Genomic DNA, 13,543 nt, shown 5'->3' on the forward strand with positions numbered 1-13,543 from the left:
CTTTAATCTACCACCAGATGGGAAAAGTACTCCATTGAAGTGTAGTGTATCATTGGGTTTGTTCAAACAGGTTTTGTCACTTTGCCACTTCCTAGACTGGATGGTTCGCATTTTTCTGGGTGCAGGAAAGAGAGCCATTTACTTGGGCCTGTATTTTAACATTTTACATAGGAATTAAAGTACATGTTGTTACAGATTCTGGTACTCTATGTGCTCTTAAAATATCTAAAGGGTTACATATTTTCAACCTTTAAGAGGATGCTGTTGACATGTAAGTTTGATTTTTTTCCCCCTCAAAGTAAACTTTGGTTTCCCATTTCATAACTTCCAGTCCCCTCTCTTCCATGTCGTCCCCACTCTCTTTGTGGGATCATTAACAATAGGTTAATGATTAAGAACATGTGTGACAGAGATCAACAGCTCTGTGTTCAAGTCCAAACTCTTCTCCTCGGCAAGGTACGTGACCTCCCTGTGCCTCAGGTTCTTGCAGAGTGGAAATGCCCACTTCGCAGAATGGCTGTGGGTGTGGATGAGACGATGCAGTGGATGCTCCGGCCCGGCACCCATGGGTGCTCACGAAGATTGTGTTTACTGTTGGCTGCAATGTCATGACTTACCATGTGTGATCCTTGAGTGAAGAGGGAGGTGAGTGCAATATTTTTATACTTCTCCAGTACATTAGCATCTCAAACTCCACTAAATGATAATTTAGTTATAACCCCTTGCTTCTTCCTCCCCACCCCACCCCCACTTCTGGATAGGTAAAATAAGTGGTTTTCAGTGGTGACGGTAGGGGATGATACTGCTCTCCCAGGGAACTTTTGGCAATGTCTGGAGACATTTTTGATTGGGGGTGGGTGTTACTGACATCTACTGGGTAGAGGCCAGGGATGCTGCTAAATATCCTATCATGCACAGAACAGCCCCCATACAACAGAGAATTACCTGGTTCCAAATGTCAATAGTGCCGAGGTTAAGAAATACTGGGCAGAAAAAAAAAAAAAAAAAAGAAAGAAACACTGGGCTAAGTGGTATTCAGTAGAGGGAAAGTTGCCTGTCTTCAGTCTAGTCCATTGAACTTCATTACTTTCTACATATATACTAATCAGGACCTGTGCTTGACTCTGGGCCAGTCCCAAAGAAGAAAAGACATGAACTCAGACCAGGACCTGCAAAGGGTCTCAGATTTTACTCTACTTACAAGTTAATAACTTAGCTTGTTACTGTTTTGTGGAAGCTAGCAGAAGACACCAGATCTCTGTGTCAGAGACAAAGGACTTTATTATTCATGGCACAGCAAGCTGAATGAGCGTCACGTTGGCGTTGGTTCCCCTTGCCCCTCAAGTCCCACAGAGGACCTGGATGTGCCAAGGTGAATGCTAAGCATGTAGTGAGTTTACATTTTAGCTGATGAACTCTGAACTTGGGAAATTTACAGCTCTTATAGTAAACAGTAAGTCTACTCCTTGTCTGTTACTACGTTTGCTCTTAAAGCGACAGAAATTAAGGGGGAAGACTTTACCTCGTCCCTCAAGGGCATAAAGAATCCTATACAAGGTGCAGAGGACATAGAATAGGGTATTTTAGATTGGTGGTATTTGAGAAGGCTTCATGGAAGTGGAGATACCTGAACTTGGTTTTATGTAATTTTTTTTATTTTTAAAATTTCAATAACATACTCTGTTTCTAGAAGCTTTGCCAATGAAGGTAAAAAGCATAGAAATACAGCTCTGACAAAAAGAGTTGTAGTAAGAAAAATCATTAACATGAAATTAAAGGAAACTGTACCAAAATCACATGTGCATGCAAGTGGCTTAGGATTGGGGAACAGACGGAGCACCTGATTTTAGCACAGATCAGAAAGCACAGGTAAAGAGAGGCCCGCTTGGCCTCTGGTCCTGGAGGCATCAAGGATTTGGCTCCTGGCCAGTCACAGTGGCTCACACCTGTAATCCTGGCACTTTGGGAGGCCGAGGTGGGAGGATCACTTGAGGTCAGGAGTTTGAGACCAGCCTGGGCCAACATGGTGAAACTCCGTCTCTACTAAAATTCAAAAATTAGCTGGGCGTGGTGGTGCATGCCTGTAATCTCAGCTACTCGGGAGGCTGAGGCACAATAATTGCTTGAACCTGGAAGGCCAAGGTTGCAATGAGCCGAGGTCACGCCACTGCATTGCAGCCTGGGTGATGGAGCAAAACTCTGTATTAAAAAAAAAAAAAAGAAAGATGTGGCTTCCATTCTGCAGACTCCTGGCATTGCACTTAGCAATACACAGCCTCAGCTGCCAGCCCCCAGCCTGTCTCCAGAAAAGGAAGAAAGCTAGACAGGGACACGGAGAACCATGGATCTTGCTTGCTCATGTGATTGGGAAGTGCTGCCTGGAGCACTGTTCTGCTAGAATTTTTGAGGCATATCCGGGCCTAACAGGAACATGACCTGGACTAGGTTAGTGTTGTTTGCCTTGGGGAAAAAAAGGGTGAAGTGATGTGTAGTGTCTGCACAGAGGATACTTTCTGATCCTTCCAGAAGTCCAACTCAGAATGAACTGGGTGTTAAAAGGGTGAGTAGGGCTTCAACCCAAAGGCAAAGAGAGAAAAGGTGTGCCCAGAAGTAGAAATAGGATAGGCAAAAGGCACAGAAGCACAGACCGTCATGGGATGATCAGGAACAACATTCCATTTCATGTTGACAGAGGGAAGCATGCGGTCAGAGAGGGCGGATGGTCTACTCTTGGTGGGACAGTCAGGGGGTGCATCTCGCCTGTTGGGGTTCCTCAGAAGGAGCAGGCGCATCTCTTACTGTGGTCTATGAGTGCCCCAGAATTGAGGGGCATGAAAATCTGTGTCATGGATGTAATTGCAATTCTGGATCTCTCTGTGAAATACAGAGAGCTTTATCTGCCCTCTTTGAAAGGGTCAGTGACACCAAACATGGAATGAGGAATGAACGATACGAAGGGATACAAAGAGGTGGAGGAGAATTGGGAGTTCTGGTGATGCTGGGAACCCTCTAAAGAGAGACTGCTTTTTTGTCCCAGTAATGCATTAACTTCTGTGCTGAGCGTCTCAACGTAGATTATGTGGGGAGAGGGAGGACCCTCCGGAAGAGTCCTGGCCGAGCTTAGTCAGCTTGTTAGCACAGAGAAGCGGTTGCATCTGTGTCCCACCAAGATAAACGCAGGTGTAACAAGGCCTTACTGTAAGCAGCTGAGCTACATTTTTCTGAGATGATTTTTTTCATGTTGGCAGCTGCGAGCCTGAACTGACTCCTATGAACCAGTCTTCTCCAGCAATAGACCCTTCTTCAACTTATGGTAGCCTGTACACCAAGGGTGACAGGCTGGAAAGCAGGATCCATTGGGACATCTATGGGAAAAGGAGGGGGAATGAGATCAAGGATTGAGGACGCTAATGGGTAAGCATGAGAACCATTTGGGTAAACACCACAGCACGGTCTCTGTTAGTCTAATCTGAGAACACTGGCTATGAAAAGCATCAGAGGTTGGGCAGGCAGGTTGTAAAATGGAGCCAAGTTAGGGAGAATCCTGTGGGATATGGTCACAAAATGGGACATTATACCACAGCGAAAATGATGAGAGTAAGTAACAGGCCTTAGCATAAATACATTCTATCCTTTTAATCTGAGAACCAGAAAGCATTTTCTTTATTTCCAGCAGGAAAGTTTTAATTCAGGAAATCAGGTGCCTGGAAAATGGTTGCAAGGCCATCCCGGTCAACGTGGTGAAACCCCGTCTGTACTAAAAATACAAAAATTAGCCGAGCGTGGTGGCGGGTGCCTGAGGCAGGAGAATTGTTTGAACCCGGGAGGCAAAGATTGCAGTGAGCAGAGATCACGCCATTGCACTCCAGCCTGGGCGACAGAGTGAGATTCCATCTCAAAAAAAAAAAAAAAAAAAAAGAAAGAAAAAAATGGTTGCAAGGGATGGTCAGGGAGCAAAATCCTAGGGAGGTGGTGCTCCTCAGAAGTCAGGAGGTATCAGGAGGCCTCTGTTGCTACTGCAGAAGCCCGGTTATCTGCTGCTGTCACTGCTCCATGAAGAGTGAAATCCATGTTTGCCCCACTATGCACTTCTCGCTGGTGATCTCAGAACAGAGACCGTGAGCGCTGCTCCCAGGCTGCCCCATCCTGTGATTCATCAGCTGAGAGCAAAGAAGGGGCAAGGATCATGTTGAGGGTCAAAAGACAAGGTGACATGATGTGGTATAAAAAAGCAACTCTCGGCCGGGCGCGGTGGCTCAAGCCTGTAATCCCAGCTCTCAGGGAGGCAGAGGCGGGAGGATAGCTTGAGCCCAGGAGTTCGAGACCTGCCTGGGTAATACAGCGAGACCCCGTTCTCCACAAAAAGGAAAAAAAAAAAAAAAAAAGACAAAAAAAAAAGCAACTCTCAGTGCCTGCAGCATATTACCATTTCTTAAAGTACAAAAACAAAATAACATTTTTTTTGGCATTTTTGTCATGGTGTGTTGGGACTGGGTTGAACGGGCATGCAAGAGCCAACTTTTCAGGAATTTTGCAAGCCAGTTGTTAAACACAGCCATTATTAAAAATTAATTACACTTACAGTTAAATAAATTATATTGAATTTAATAATATTCTAAACTCATCATTTCTTTTTTTTTTTTTTTTTTTTTTTTGGACGGAGTCTCGCTCTGTCGCCCCGGCTGGAGTGCAGTGGCCGGATCTCAGCTCACTGCAAGCTCCGCCTCCCGGGTTTGCGCCATTCTCCTGCCTCAGCCTCCCGAGTAGCTGGGACTACAGGCGCCCGCCACCTCACCCGGCTAGTTTTTTGTATTTTTTAGTAGAGACGGGGTTTCACTGTGTTAGCCAGGATGGTCTCGATCTCCTGACCTCGTGATCCGCCCGTCTCGGCCTCCCAAAGTGCTGGGATTACAGGCTTGAGCCACCGCGCCCGGCCTAAACTCATCATTTCTTAATCATTTTACTGCCTTTTACTATTAGCTGTGCTTTTGAGGTTATTTATAGCTATTGCATCTGTTTATTTTTTATTTTTTTGAGATGGAGTTTCACTGTTGTTGCCCAGGCTGGAATGCAATGGCACCATTGGCTCACTGCAACTTCTACCTCCCAGGTTCAAGCTATTCTCTTGCCTCACCCTCTCAAGTAGCTGGGATTACAGGCATGTGACACTAAGCCTAGCTAATTTTTGTATTTTTAGTAGATATATGGTTTCACCCCGTGGGCCAGACTGGTCTTGAACTCCTGACCTCAAGTGACCTGCCTGCCTCAGCCTCCCAAAGTGCTGGGATTCCAGGCCTGAGCCACCGCGCCTGGCAGCTATTGCATCTGCGTGGTGAAAATACACTACTCTGGTTTGCTACTGTACATCTCTCTGCAGCTCTGTGTTCAGTAATATCACCTTGGTAGCCTGGAATAGGCCACAATAGGAGTATTTACACCAAAAAGTTGACAAATGCTGCCAATCAGAGCTTGCTTGTTTTGTTGATTATCTAGACACAAGGAAGTGGCAGGGTAGGGGGAATGTTAGTCATGCAGATTTGACTTAAAAGTTCGCCATGTCTTCAGCTGCCACATTGTAAATGGCACAAAAATTGAGGAAACAGTCTTCTAGTATTTGACAACTACAACCTGATTCGACAAAGAGTTGCCCTTATGAATGATGAAAATGTTTTTCACCATATGTCTTTGTCATTTAGTTTGCTTTCTTCTTACTTGTTAATGAAACAAAAATATTAACCAGCGTTCATATTGGAACTACACTTGTTCATCAGTTGCAACTGTATGTTGGCTGCAGTTACAATGGTTTGGCAAATATCAACAAAACCATTCTGTAAGAATCAATTGACTTTACTGATTTACATAAAAGTCGATCTTATTATTTGTAAATTGGGTGCTATACATCCTTTATGTCAAAACATTTATAAGACACAGCATGATGACTATAGTTAATGTATTTGTCTTAGTCTGTTCGGGTTGCTATAACAAAATATCATAAACTGAGTGGCTTATAAACAACAGAAATTTATTGCTCACAGTTCTGCAGGCTGAGGAAGTCCAAGATCAAGGTGCTGGAAGATTCAGTGTCTGACGAGGGCTTGCTCTCTGCTTTATAGACGGTGCCTTCTAGCTGGGTCCTCACATGGCGGAAGGGAAGAACAAGTTTCCTCAGTCCTCCTTTATAAGGGCACTCATCCCATCTGCGAGGGCTCAACCCCAATGGCCTCCTCACCTCTTAAAGGTCCCTTAAGACTATTGCATTGGGGATTAGGCTTCAACATGTGCATTTTGGAGGGACACACACATTCAGATCATAATAATATTGTATACTTGAAAATTGCTTAAGAGAGTAGGTCTTAAGTGTTCTTACCATAAACATAAGCTAAGTATGTGAGGTGAGGTGATGGATATGTTAGCTTGATTTAATCTTTTACAATGTGTACGTAGATCAAAACATCACATTATACATTATAAATGTGTATAATTTTGATTTGTCAATTATACCTTAATTAAGCTGGAAAAAAATTTAAAAATTTGTAGTAAACTTATAAAGGAATAGGCATTCATACCCACATGCATACATTCAATTTCTTGGAGATGCGGTTGCTAAACATTTACCATCACATCACTGCATATATATCACGAACAAAGAGGTGATAACATTTCATATAGTGGTTGCCTGTGTGGGGCAGTTGTGGGTGGAAATCCACCAATACCTGCGTCTGTTGTGTCTTCCCTGGTTTGCCGTTTACCTGGGCATCCAAGTTCAAAGTTAGGGAGCCATGTAGGAATCCTTCCTCCCACTTCACAGCCCATCACCGGCTATGGTTGAGTTTCCTTTTGTTTTTGGAAAACAGCTTTTTTCTTTTTTCTTTTTTGTTTTTTTTGAGACAGAGTCTCACTCTGTCACCCAGGCTAGAGTGCAATGGCACGATCTTGGCTCACTGCAAGCTCCGCCTCCCGGGTTCACGCCATTCTCCTGCCTCAGCCTCCCGAGTAGCTGGGACTACAGGCGTCGCCACCTCGCCCGGCTCATTTTTTGTTTTGTATTTTTATTAGTAGCGAGGGTTTCACTGGGTTAGCCAGGATGGTCTCGATCTCCTGACCTCGTGATCTGCCTGCCTCAGCCTCCTAAAGTGCTGGGATTACAGGCGTGAGCCACCGCGCCCGGCCAGAAAACAGCTTGATTGCAGTATAATTGATGCATTTGAAAAACTAGGTAGGCCCCAGGGGCTCACACCTGTAATCCTAGCACTTTGGAGGCTGAGGCAGAAGGATCCCTTGAGCCCAGGAGTTTAAGACCAGCCTGGGTAACAAAGTGAGACTCTGTCTCAACAACAACAACAAAAAATTAGACTAGTGTGGTGGCACGTGCCTGTGGTCCCAGCTACATGAGAGGCTGACGTGGGATGATTGCTCGAGCTCAGGAGTTTGAAGCTGCAGTGAGCTATGATTGTACTACTGTACTCTATCCAGCCTGGTCAACAGAACAAGACCCTGTGTCAAAACAAAACCAAAACCAAAACTGCACGTTTGATGTATACGATTTGGTGAATTTGGACATAGGCATATACACATGATACTATCCCAACAATCAAGGTAGTGAACATCGCTATCCAAAGGTTTCCTTGTGTTCTTAATTTTATCATATGTTTATTTGTTTTGGTAAAAATGTTTAACATGAGGTCTGCCCTCTTAACACATTCTTAAGCGTACTATACTGTGTGAATGATAGGCATGATGTTGTGCAGCAGATCTCTAGAACTCATTCATCTTGTATATTGGTTCATTTTCACGTTACTGAAAAAGACATTCCCGAGACTGGGTAATTTACGAAAGAAAGAGGTTTAATGAACTCACAGTTCCATATGGCTAGGGAGGCCTCAAGATCATGGTGGAAGGCGAAAGGCACTTCTTACGTGGTGGCGGCAAGAGAGAGAATGAGAGCCAAGCGAAAGGAGTTTCCCCTTATCAAACTATCAGATCTCGTGAGACTTATTCACTACCATGAGAACAGTATGGGAGAAACTGCCTCCGTGATTCAGTTATCTCGACCAGGTCCCTCCCACAACACATGGGAATTATGGGAGTACAATTCAAAATGAGATTTGGATGGGGACACAGCCAAACCATATCGTCTTGCATAACTGAAACTTTATACCCACTGAAAAGCTCCCCCTTTTCCCCCTCCACAGCCCCTGACACCCAACATTCTATTCTCTGCTTCTTGAGATTTATTGTTGAGTTTTCTTCCTAAGCCTTTCATTGTATTTATGTTTCCACTTGACAGTTTCCAACTTGGAGTCCAGTTGGAAAAATGGTTTTTCCCAGCAAGTCCTCTCCTGTAACTTTCAGAGCACAGACTGCGGTGGAGAATGTGGTTGCTAGAGAGCATGCAGGGTAGAGAGACACAGAGAGCTCTCTGAGTGTCACCCAGCTTCCTCAGCAAAGTGTGCTGTGGGGATTTATTAATCTCCAGGGAAGCAAACCTCTGCAAAAAAAAAAAAAAAAAACCTCAATGAAGAACACATAGCAGGGGACCTTGAGCAGTTCAAAAGGAGAGGCCAAGACTAAGGTCCCCGAAAAATAGAAAGTGACATCTCAGCATAGTCTCTGCAGAAACAAGAGCAGGACACACGGAACAGGGTGAGTTGAGCCCACATAGAGAAATCCAGGCCAAAGGACGGGGCTGCTCCTTAAGCCATTTCTCAGGATGGGGCAACTGGAGGTGGCGGAGCTGGGTGAATGTAGCCCCACTGTTGTCTTGGCCTGAGGGCGATGCAGAACCTGCACAGCTCTGTGTGCAACAGAACTCCAGGTACCGTGAGCTCAGCTGCTCCTCCTCTTGGTGGAAACTCCTGGGGGAGAAGGTTAGGAAAGTGGGCAGGGCATGAAGGGACATGGGGCAGCAGGCTTGGGGAGTCTGCGTGGGCCTGTGAGTGCTGCCTATGATGCCAGCTATGTTCTCAGGCTCCTTCAGCACTTGTGTCTGCAGGATGGTCGGTGCCGTGCGTTGAGGTGGATGCCCACTCAGCTTGCTTGTGCTTTTCTGCTCCAAGAACAAATCCCTACCTGCCTCCCTCCTTTCCTCCCCAGAACCCTGAACCCAGCCTGACTCCTTTCCTCTTTTCTAGAAAGAAGGAAGGGGAGCTTTTTGTCACCCCAATAATGCCCTGGGCCTCATCCCCTTGTTGATATCAGTATCTTGCTAAACATATGTCTTAGATTTGGATGCCCACGTCAGCTCCTAGGAGAACAAATACACTATATATAGAGTAGTTTTCAGTTCCTAGGGGGTTTAATGGTTTAGCTGTGTTCACCACATCCTGTATTTAACCTCTGGTCAAGGCTCAACATTGAGATTTGGACTGGGTGGACCCAACTGGGTAGACCCATTTGCTTCACTAATGTGGGCATAACCAGGTAAGCTGTGTACCCCTTTGGGAACGTGGCTCACCCTCCTCTGAGTGTGTCCCAGGCTATATAAAGACAAGGTGCAAATAAAGAAAGTGTGTTTGTAACTGGCAGTGTGGAATTCAGCATGTAAAGATACTACCCAGTCAAGGCAACCACAGTATCTCAGGATCCAAAAGAGATTGATTCCGCTCAACTGGGAAATGCAAATTAAGGATTTGGCTTCATTCCTCTAGCAGAGCAAGAAGCCAAACAGTCTTGCCCTTAAAAAGGTGGGGTCTAAGTTCACGTGACCTGCCTTGGAGGGTGACTGTCCTTACAGTCACATGCTAGGTGTCCTTGGCATTAAAGACCTTATTTGCTCTGTCTCTTCCTTTAGCTTCAATGTCCCATGGTGCATTGAGCTGGAAATGCTTGTCCTAACTCCAGCCCTGAGGAATCTCTCTAGCAAAGACCCCTGGCCAGCTCTTGTTTCCCTAAACATGCGGAGACTGTGATTCTTCTCACATCTACACCCATGCACACGCTAGAACATTCCTAAAGGGATGATTTCTAGATGGTTATCAACAGTCTGAAATCTTACAGGAGTCATTCATTCATTCATTCGTTCATTGTCTTCATTCTATCTCATTCTGCCTCAAGCAAGTATATGATGTTGGATGGGCACAGCTTGTTCAATAGTTGCTGAGACTTCTCCTTAAGAGAGAGAGGCAAAGTATGCTTTCTTGGGTTCTGAGTTCTGTGTTTCCTGTGTTTAAGATTGCAAACTACCATGGCTTCCTTCGGGACAAAAGGAAGAAGTAAACACGGAAGGTCTTACCCCTGTACAAATATTAGCACAGTATGGAGATGCCAGGCAGGATCGGAAAGGATGCTGTCGAAATGAGGACTAAAGGGAAGCATCTCATTACCCCATCCCATGGCTGACATTTTCACATTTCCTCCTTGCTTGGGTGCTGCACCAGCTCTGTCCGTTTCCCATCCTGGGAGAGTCACATTCCGATTCCATGATACATTGATCATTTTCAGGTTTGGCGACTAACCGTGAAACTGGATATAGCATTCTCTTAAGAGATGGATGCATCCTGGCTGGGTGCAGTGGCTCATGCCTGTAATCCCACCACTTTGGGAGACTGAGGTGGGTGGATCACCTGAGGTCAGGAGTTCAAGCCCAGCCTGGCCAACATGGTGAAACCCCGTCCCTGCTACAAATACAAAAAATTAGCCAGGTGTGGTCGCGGGTGCCTGTCATTCCAGCTACTTGGGAGGCTGAGGCAGGAGAATCGCTTGAACCTGGGAGGCAGAGGTTGCAGTGAGCCGAGATTGCGCCACTGCACTCCAGCCTGGGTCACAGCGTGAGACTCTGTCTGAAAAAAAGAAAGAAAGAAAGAAAGAAAGAAATGGATGTATCCTACGGTTAGATCAAAAGGATCTGCTCAGTAGCTATTTCTAATTTGGCTGCTGTCCTGAGAAGCGACCTGGGTTGTGGGTGTGGCTGCCCTTATCACATTGTGCTGAAATTCTCTGCACTGTTTGCCCAGCTGGTGTCTGTTTAGAGAGCTATTTAGATCCTCCCACAGAAAGGAAAGCTTTCCATCCTCGAAGAAACCACAGTGATTAAGTACATATAAGAGAAAAGCATTATGATGACTAATCAGCTCAAAATCAATGATTCCCTTTTTGCATTATAAATGATGAGGTTTATAGTGGACAGCTTTTAGCATGAGTGCTGGTGTGACTTTGGGATGGGGCGGGGAGAGAATCACACAAATGCCATCGAGCACCATTCTTCAGGCTTCGAAGACAGGTTTTGTAGAGAATTTCTTCTTTAGCATCAGAAAGCAGTGAGGATGGTCAGGAGACAACAAGACAGAGGAAACACTAGTGTCATCCTCAAATGTTGCAAGAACCGCAGTGTGAAGGCAGCTAGCTTTTCCCTATAGTTCCGAAGAGCAGCTCTAAGACCAACAGATAAAAGTTACCAGGAGACAAATTTCACCTACGTGTGGTCTGTCAGGTGGGAAAAAGACCAGAAACATGAATGATGCGATTAGGTTGCTCACTGAGAATCTGAAGCAGGACATTTTTTTAAAAAAATATCATTTCATTTTAAGTTCCAGGATACATGCGCAGGACATGCAGGTTTGTTGCATAGGTAAATGTGTGCCACAGTGATTTGCTGCACCTATCAACCCATCACCTAGGTATTAAGCCCTGCATGCAGGAAATTCTTAACCTTTGTAATGGAAGAAAATATTATCAAAGGAAGTAAGAATTTTCGGTTAGCTTATGGGCAGTCATTTGAGGACACCCATCCTAACCTCTCTGTCCATGTGGAAATTCTCTACAAAACCTGACTTCAAAGCCTGAAGAATCTCATGATCCCCTGAAATTCCATGCAGCCAAGAAAGTGAAAGGCAGCCTTTGTAGGAATTGTCAGTGACAGGACGCTCATCACCTCCTGTGGCTCTTCCAGTTTTTGAATGGCTTTCATTACTTGAAAGGTCTCCCTCACACGTAGGTGAAATTTGCCTCCTGGTAACTTTTATCTGTTGGTCTTAGGGCTGCTCTTCGGAACTATAGGGAAAACCCAGCTGCCTTCACACTACGGTTCTTGCAACATTTAAGGATGACACTAGTGTTTTCTCTGTCTTGTTGTCTTCTGACCCTCCTCACTGCTTTCTGATGCTGAAGAAGAACAGTCATCACTAGTCGGCCACCTTCCCGGTCTGAACATGTGGGGTCCATATGTTGTTCATATATGGAGAAAGAACTGCGGGATTGTTGTCCACCTTTGTTTTCAACACTATATCTCTATTAACCAGCTGCTGGGTTTTTTTAGCAGCTATTGGATCCTGCCTACCTTAAAATCTGAATTTAAGCCTTCTATTCCCTCAAATTTCCATGTACCTGAGGAGTTGGAAAGAAGCAGAAACAAAATTTCTGACCTGTCACTATTGACCTGTTTTGCTTCGATCCAGGCCTTTGTGGTATTTGATGTTAGAATCTTAGGTAAGTGGATATATTGCATACTTTACATAGTTTTGCATTTTTAATATGATAGGATCACACAAAAATCCACGTTCTCCTTTGGGAATGGTGGCTGGAGCTTTGTTAGATTTTTGACAAAAATTATATGTGCTGGTCATAGCCACATAAACAGTTCCACCAGCTGAAGGTGTTATCAATAAGGAACTAATGCGGCCAGAATAAGGAGTTTGAGGACATTTGTGTGCAATGTTTACAGAGCGATGGGAATCTCTTATGATATTCTGGGAATCCTCTTTGTGTGCCTGGGGTGGGTGTTAGGGTCTACCTGAGCAAATTGTTCCAGGCAAAGTCCCAATCTTCAGTGTGAAGTACAACCAGTATATCTACCCTTGAGCAGGCCTTCCAAGAGCATGTGCTGGGTGGGCAAATTCATTCAAAAGTATACTTGTTATACTTTTCTGAATCATTAGATAGTACCTGTGGACGTATCTGGTTTGAGTGGACTGAGCTGGTCAGAAAATCTCTATCTCCCTCATTATTAATTTGATGACCATCTCGGATTAGAAAGAGTAGCCAACTCAGCAGTGGGGAGGCTTGGCCTTGGGAAGGAAGGTAGGAAGGGCCTCTCTTTTCTCATTTCCTTGTGCTGAATCATTAGCCCGAATCCCAGGAACCCAGGTGTGTCTCTTCTTTCTTTGAACTTCTTGAGCACTGTGATCTATATTAAACACTTGGGCATTTACACATTTAATTAATAAGCCTGTTAACCTTTCCCAATGAGTACATATTGCCTCCCCAGCTCGATTGTTCCATCTTTTGCATCCTCTACACTCAAGCATGGAGTTTTACCCATCTAAAGGCCTAGATAGATAGATGTGGAATTAAACCATGAAGATCCGAGAAGGTTCAGTTTCTTCCTCAGAAGAAAGGGCAAGAGAAAAGGGAAAACAGACTTAGGAAATTCCTATCCTATGCCAGGCACTGATCTAAGAACTTTACATTTGTTATGCCCTATAAATCTCCATAAGACCCTCAAGTAAGCATTATCATCCTCATTTTGCAGAAGAAGAAACTAAGTCTCAGAGAAGTCAGGGAATGTATCCAAGTTCATGCAAAGCATAAAAGACCAGGCAAGGCTTGA

At 44.7% G+C, this 13,543-nt stretch overlaps 1 long non-coding RNA gene across 1 annotated transcript in view; it reads left to right on the plus strand.

The window, feature by feature from the left end:
* The first annotated feature begins 383 nt into the window (after positions 1-383).
* The window catches only part of LOC111524646, a 31,505-nt gene continuing 18,345 nt past the window's right edge, over positions 384-13,543 (plus strand). Inside the window, exons 1-2 of the long non-coding RNA XR_002725837.2 lie at positions 384-645; positions 3,249-3,414. This is a non-coding gene — a long non-coding RNA (uncharacterized LOC111524646). The remainder of the gene's footprint in view (positions 646-3,248; positions 3,415-13,543) is intronic.

This window comes from Piliocolobus tephrosceles, chromosome 19, assembly GCF_002776525.5.
Source record: "Piliocolobus tephrosceles isolate RC106 chromosome 19, ASM277652v3, whole genome shotgun sequence".
NCBI lineage: Eukaryota > Metazoa > Chordata > Mammalia > Primates > Cercopithecidae > Piliocolobus > Piliocolobus tephrosceles.